Here is an 8,224-nt window from a genome sequence, read left to right as displayed (position 1 = left end):
AATATATATATATATATATATAAAAGCATAGATGCTTTATTTATTGTGATCAGACATGTATTCAAATTATAATTATTTATTTAGATTTATGGTTTTTAATGTGCAAGTGCTGATATTTCTCCTGCTGCTGCCACTGTTTGGCCATTGTTCACACTAATACTATGCACTAGAACATCTTATTGCATTTAGTCATTATTATTTATATTATGGTTCCTGCATTGGTTATATTATATATACATTTTTTATCTATAGAGATTTCTTTTTCTATATCTATTGTATAACGCAACTAACATTTGTTTTCCTTTTCCTATATCTTTAACAGCAGATTTATGTGAATCCAGTTTACTGCTTTTGCGACTAATTGGGAGAGCTTTATGATTGGTCATTAGTTGCGAGGCAACCCGCTTTTTAGTTATATATGTTTGTCTAGGTTGAGGTTTGATTATCCTTTGAAAAAGTCAGAGTGTCTGACGAAACGCGTCAGGATAGCAGTACCGACATTACGTCATCATCAAGGGTCGGAAGGAGTGGCAAGCTTCCAGCCCTGCTGCACACAGCCCCGGAGTTGGCGCGGATGATAGCCGGTCTGGTCTGGAGGGACTGATTACAGAGGACTTACACAATTATCAGTTTATACCATCCATGAGGTCTGAAGCACTGGAATACGAGCTGGCAGCGTCTGACATCTGAAGCTGTAGGAGATCTTACCGTGCTGGTCCCGTGGTGGTGATATATTACATCTATACACATGCCTGTTATTCTTTTTTTTGTTTGTGAGTGAGCTTGTTTCCCTCTCAACATATTCTAATTATATACTTTTTACGCTATGGGTTGTGCGCTTTCTCTTTTTGTGTTTTAGATTTCTCTGGAACTGGTTCTCCCGCTGAAAGCTGCCCCCACACCCATTCAGGCGTTTACATTGGATTGGACATTCATATAGGAGTGGATTAGTATTACTATTTCATTCACTATTTTTATTGCTTTATCTTTTTCATTTTTTCTATTTGTATTATTTATATACTAATTTGTGATTTATTATCTTTTATCATTTATCGTTTGGCGCTACTATTTTCTGTATATATATATATATATATATATATATATATATATATATATATATATACAACAAACGGAACGCAGCTATGCTGAATACCATGTTTAATTGCATGTCGGTGATTGGCTCCCTTTGTGTGCACTATACTATGGGTGGGGGTATATATGTTTGGTCACTTGCACTTGTGGGTTGCACGGCCCTGAGAAAGGTCTCTCTGTGAGACCGAAACGTTGGCTTACGTGTGTTTTATTTTGTGAATACATACCTTTGGATTAACCCCGTGCAGTTTGCTGTCTCTTTACTTGTCCTTGGATTGGTTCGTATATTATATATATATATATATATATATATATATTAACATGGTTCCCTATAGGCTTAAGCTTGCTGCATGGTCACAGCTTTGTGCACAGCCAGGGTTAAGATGCATAGCCAGTAAACCCACCCACAGACAGCCGTTTTCGGTCCTTAATGGGTCTCATCAGTGTGGGGTTGGTTATATACATATTTCTTGGGTGGTGTCAGCGAATAGATATGATTGCAATCAAGTAAGGGGTAAATATTAACTCATTTGAAGTACATTGCAGAGGCGAAAAATGAGTTGGCTAGAGTTGCCATGTGCATTAAACCTGGTTGCATAGATACATCATATGCTCACAAGTGTGCTGTCCATGACAGATGGTATATGGAGACAGGTTGAGGGGAGACATTGTTAATTTTACGGACCTTTGCGAAGGTGAAAAGTGGGTTCATATAAAGTTTATTTAAAAGAAATAAAATTGGGAAGCAGAACAGTTTTCACCCTTGACTGCTAGAGTTTGCAGCAAGGAATTGCTTGGCACTTAAGGGGTTAAGGTCGCTTTCTAATAAAAACTTTTTTTAACTGCTTTAAAGCAGAAATCCCGCCCTATTCACTTATTTCTTTACATTTATTTTACAACATTCGTACCTGGAGCTGAACGGCTCTATTTTTAATTCCAGGGACCCCCCTGACCCAATTCACTTCCTCGCCCCCACCCCCCACACCTCGATTCCTGAGCTATAATGGTTTGGTTGGCAATGTTCTTCTCGTGTTTCGGGAATTCAATACTGCAGTTAAGTCTTGTAGGTCCCGGGTGCCAATAAGGAGGCGCAACATAATTCATTGCAGTGTGTGGTTCAGACAGCACTACCCCAAGTAGAGCAGTAATTATTAGCCAAGGTGCCGCGGGAACAAAGAGAGACCCAATTTTCTCTCTAAACTATTATACAAATACAAGTAGAGTTCCCAGCACTCAAGAGAAAAATCTCACAGAGAAACAAGTCAGTTGCAAAAAAAAAAAAGAATTATTTGCTGGAGATAAGTTATCTAAATGCCTAGAAGTAAGGCTGTGATTATAGTTGCTGTAACGGGGCGTGTGCACGCGCGTTGCGAACAGCATGCCTCAATCCTACAGTATGAGGGCGTCCGTAGTGCGCAGGAACACGTACACGATGAGGCGCGACCGTGTTTTGGAAAGACAAAATATTGTGTCTTTCCAAGCGACGGACGCGTCACGTGAAGCGGTTCAGCCAATGAGGGCGAACCAGCTTCGTGACATCACGGCCCCACCTCCACCACACCTCTACATCGCCTGATCCTACAGTTCTCAATCCCTGGAGCGACTGGCGTGCGTGACGTGCATGCGCTCCTTTGCGCGTGCGCTGTAAGTATAAACTTAGCCTAAGAGCAATGTCAAACAACAGCTGGGGGTCGTGTAACTAGTTATCATGGGGGAGTCTCGTTCATTATCGGAATTAACCAGACAAATTGCTCCATCAACTAAGAATGGCCATGCACCACCACCCACAGAATCGAGAAAGAGCTATCAATCTGTCAATCCGTGTCCGGGCCAGGTGAGATTTCCCGAGACTCCTCCAAGCGACCCCCAGCTGTTATGTGACATTGCACTTCTATGCATTTGAGAACTGTTCTCCAGTAAAGAATGCTTCTTTTTTTCCAACTGACTTGTTTCTCTTTGAGATTTTTCTATTGAGTCCTGAGATCTCCACTCGTGTTTGTATAATTAATTGCAGCTTCCCATTGGATGGCCGTTTAAATGTCCAGGGAGAACATCGTTAATTCTACCGGTAAGTAGCCCTGGAAATGGGGTGCCTAGAGCTAAAAGTACCATGGATCATCTCCAGGGTACCCCCAGTATGGCTGCTTTAAATCTTCTTTGCCACTTGCCAGTTATTTTTTAAGCCTGCATACTTGGCAAAGCTAAGCATTCTGTGCCCTGAACTTGCTCGAGCCTTTTATAAGAAGGTCAATGAATTGCAGCCAAGGACAAGAGTTTACAAGTTTGATTATTTTGTTATTTTTCTATACATTAAAGAAGAAACTTAGTTGATACCAAAAGGAACACGTGAGTGTATTTTTCTCTCTCTATTCTTCCTTCTACAGTATTACTGAGTGCTGGTCCAACCAGGTAACGTGTAAATTGACAGCCATGTATTCAACCATCCAAGCCCTAAAAATCAATTATATTGTACCATGTCTATGCAACTAATATATATATATTTCAATGGCTACAAAAAAATCTTCAAATCCATTGAGCCCTGGAACCTGTCATTAACTTTTTCAAGAACAACCCTGACAAGTACTGTATGTGATTCAGTGTAACATCTATTTGTCATTTTAAACACACCAAGACAGAGGAATAAGAAGTGGCCTTATACATTTAATGTGTTTTAAATCCTTAGATCGTAATAATGAATATGTAAAAGTAGGGTCATCTTGCTTCCGGGCAAATCCTGCCCTTACTCCCTAACAGGAAATCAGCCTCTCTTTGGTTGTCATTGCCAGCAGCTGTCTCTGGCCTTTACAAGGCATGCAGTTGCTACTAGTCTTTGCTCGTGCAAAGTACTTGTTACCTTGTCCTGTCTGAACTCCCCCTTGCCTTTGTTTTGCCTGCTGCGTGTCTTGACCTTGGAACCAAATCTGACTACCCTTTGCCTGCAGCCTGCCTCGACCTCGGAACTGGACCTGACCCTTTGCCTGTGTCACGGATGCTCACTGCAACCTGAGGCTGAGGTGGGGAATATATATATGTATATTATATATATATATATAACCACCACCCTAAGCCACAGGGGTGGGTCCGGATTGCATTGTCATGAACGTAGCCAGTACAGGATAGGAGAGTGGAGAGGGTAGCGGGTACTTGCCAATGGTCCGGGATTGGAGAGCGTAGAATGGTCGAGATCCGTAAACCGTAGTCGAGGATTGGAGAGCGTAGAGTAGGAGATGTCCGTAAGCCAAGTTCGTGGAGTAGAGAGCGTAGAAGTCTGTTAGCCAAGCCAAGGTTCAGGGGAACAAGAAGAGACAGGTCAGGTACAAGCAGGGTCACAACAGGTATTCGGAATAAACGTAGACAGGTACTCAGGCTGCAAGTAAGCACGGTGCATAGAAAGGTCTATGCTCAGCAACGACCAGAGGGTGACTGAAGCATATATACCGAAGGGAATCAATCAGGGAGAACAGGGAGGAGTGGCTCAGATATAGATAGACCTTTGATAGGCTGAGGCAGGGTGAAACTCAGGTGTATCTACCCTCAGATTGGTCCAGGCATCTTATAGGTGTTTGTCTCTTTAAAAGACATGTGTGCGCGCGCCGGGAGTGCGACTCGCTGAGGTGCGCGCGCAGACGGGACCCGCCGCGCGCCCCCAGGAGTCAGGGATGATGCGCCGCCGGGAGGCGGCCGACAGAGGAGTGGAGGATGCGGCCACGCTGACCACCATGGTAAGGAGGCGCGGGTGAGCGGGGACACGTAGGGACCAGACACGCAGTCCTGACAGTACCCACCTCAAGGGGAGATCACTGGGCGACCCAGGATGGCTTTGAGGGATACTTGCGGTGAAACTCCCGGATCAGTCTAGGGGCGTGTACTTGATCCCGGCATATCCACTCCCGTTCTTCCGGGCCACAGCCCTTCCAGAGTACCAGGCACTGTAGATTTCCCCTGATTACCCTTGAATTGATGATGGCCTGAACCTCAAACTCCTGTTGACCCTCCACTAGGATGGGTCGGGGAGAAATGTTACTGCTGGTGACGGAATTGTTGGGTAGAAAGGGTTTCAGGACCGAAACATGAAAGCCCGAGGGGATTTTTATGGTAGGAGGGAGTTTTAGTCAGTAAGCCACTGGATTAATTCTCTCCAGAATGGGGAATGGTCCAATGAATCTGGGTGCCAGTTTAGGAGAGGGTACCTTGAGCCGAATATTCCTTGTGGAGATCCAGACTTTTTGGCCAGGAAAATAATTAGGGGTCTCGCGGCGGTGGCGATCAGCTTGTTTATTGTGGAGAAGAGCGGCCTGTCTTAGGTTGTCTTGGATCTTCTCCCAGGATTGCTGAAGAAGTTGAACCCTGTCCTCCACTGCAGGAACCCCAGACTTGGGGACAGGAGACGGGAACGAGGCGGGGTGGAACCCATAATTAATGAAGAAGGGAGACTGTTGAGTGGACTCGTTGCGTGAGTTGTTGTGCGCAAATTCTGCCCAAGGGAGAAGTTCTGCCCAGTCATCCTGTGCATCAGAGACGAAGCAGTGAATATATTGTTCAAATGACTGGTTGGTCCACTCGGTCTGCCCATTGGTTTGTGGGTGGTAGCAAGAGGAGAACTGTAACGATACCCATTTTTTGCAGCATGCTCTCCAAAACTTAGACACAAATTGTGACCCCCGATCAGACACTATAGTTTGGGGTGTCCCGTGAAGTCTGAAGATCTCCTTGGCGAATGTTTCGGACAATCTGGCGGCAGGGGATAGTCCTCGGAGTGGAATGAAGTGTGCCTGCTTCAAAAAGCGATCTACCACCACTAAGACCGTATCCATACCCCTGGACTTGGGCAATTCGACTATGAAGTCCATCGAGAGGTGGCTACATGGGCGGTCGGAGATGGGAAGAGGCAACAAGAGACCAGGTGTTTTATTGCGGGGTGTCTTGTTCCTGGCGCAGGTAGCGCAAGAAGATACAAAGCTCCTGATGTCTTTGCGCATGACAGGTCACCAAAAGGTGCGTTCCAAGTGATCAATAGTCCTCCTAGTACCAGGGTGAACAGGAGAAAAAACAAACAAGTGCGCACAAGAGATATATCTCTAAAAGAGAGTGTACAAGTGATAGTGATGATTTAAATCAAAAACACCCACAACAAACCAATATGTGGTGTGACAGAGTCACTGACTCAGTAGGCTGGAACAGTGAATGGAGAGATGCTGCAGCCAGTTCACAGAGTGTTAATCTCCTCAGACAGAGAAAGCACAGCTGAAGACTGATTAAACAGGGGCTGAACTCATCAGTGAAACAAGTGCTTTAAAAAGCAGGAAGTTGCTCACACAAGTTGAGCTTGTTTTTCCACGTGAGGGTGGAGAGAGATATCTCCCGGCTAGGAAGCCGTAGCTGTTGCTCTGGTTCCCCAGTCCTGCGAGGAGCTTTGCTGCTGGGACCAGCTGGGACCCCAACCCAGGATAAAGATAAAGATTGCTGCAAGCTGGACACAGCCTGCTCCCCGGAACCGTGTTCCTGTTTGCTACTGGAGCTGCAAAACAGATAAGACTTTATTATTATACTTATTGGTTATACTTTGTGGAGCACATGTTTTGGGCATAACCAGATTAGCTGGCTACCCTGTTAGTAAGGGCTCAAGAAGTGAGTTAGTTTCCCTAACGGGAACAGACTTTATTTTCTAGAAAGTAGTTTCTTAAAGGGACAGTGCACCCGTACTTATTTTGGTTGTGGCTAATAAACCACTAGTGTTTAAAGTTTCCCATCGTGTCTAGCGTCTTACTGACCCCGCCGTGAGGCCGTCCTACCACAGTGGTTAAAGTGTTTTAAATAAACAAGTGTTACCAATGTAGATGAGCGTCTGCTGCTGAGCAAAGGGTAGCCCAAGACCCCAAATCTACAGACAACAAAACAAAACAAAGCGCAAAATGCTCATCGTGAAATTTGTAAAAACAGTGTTTATAAAATAAGTGGTTCAAGGTTAAGCGTACACCAAATCAGACTTAATCAGGCACATAAAGCTACACCGTAACTATTACTAATGGCTGCAACCAGGAACTGCAGGGGACTCCCTCAGTGAGAATCTCTCTCCCTCTCCCACACGATCAGCTGGGGTGAAGTGGTAACCGCAGTGTCGGTGTTCTGACACAATTCCAAAGTACCGTTTGTAGCGTCAATGCGCCCGGTGGAGCCAAAGGAGTAATCAGTTCGATCCTGTAAGTCCCGTTCGTGGCAACACCTATGTCAGAAAAACCCCAGGGTTATTGGGTCCCTGCACAAGGGAAGAAACATGGTAATTATAGGAATAAATCTAAAGGGGGCCATCAAGGGCCCCGTAGGGATCGCTCTAACCATGGACAAAATAAAAATCAGTACCATCAGAGTTCTAGATATCAGAAGTCCAATGATGAGTCTCGTTTTCATGGGGAAAGTGATACCTACCACCATGAAAATAAGACTCAAAATAATAAATCCCATGGAGTGAGTAAAACAGCCAACCCAAAATCCCCCTCAGGGCTTCATTTTTTAGAGAGCCTGAGGAACAGATTCCTTTCCCCCATAGAGAAACCAGAGAAAACAACCAAACAAAAAAGTATAGCCCCGAGCCCAGACAAACAAAAGAAAAAACGAGTGTTGTCAGGAGGGGGACAAGAGGAGGAGCCAGAGTGCAAGAAAAAAGATCATTACAGAAAAGGGTCCCCCGGTAATACGTGGTATCTTTAATCTGTCCTCTACTATATTGACAGAGTATCAGAAAAGAGTACTTAGTAGGGGCCTTACCTTCTCTAAATCTAGTGGACCGGATGGGTTCCAGTTATATAAGGACTTGCATAAGTTCACGAGAAATGTTACTTTAAAAAGACATTTTATTAAAATGGATAAAGAAAAACACGTTGAGACACCAGAGGCAAGTCCTGTGACCATATTGGAGAATGAAGGAGATGACCTAGTGTGTAAACACACACCATTTAAACCTAGGTCAAAGTTCTACCCAGCCCAGTCTAAGGGCCATCATGTGGAAACATTCTTCAATATGGTCAACAGTGATTTCCTTGAATTGATTAAAACATTGAAACCAAAAAATATTAAACATAATGTAAGTTTTAATGAAAACTTGGCTTTAAGATGTGTGAAAGACAACCCAAAC

Source organism: Ascaphus truei, chromosome 3 (genome assembly GCF_040206685.1).
Source record: "Ascaphus truei isolate aAscTru1 chromosome 3, aAscTru1.hap1, whole genome shotgun sequence".
In the NCBI taxonomy this organism is placed as follows: Eukaryota; Metazoa; Chordata; class Amphibia; order Anura; family Ascaphidae; genus Ascaphus; species Ascaphus truei.
This window is presented reverse-complemented; position numbering follows the sequence as displayed.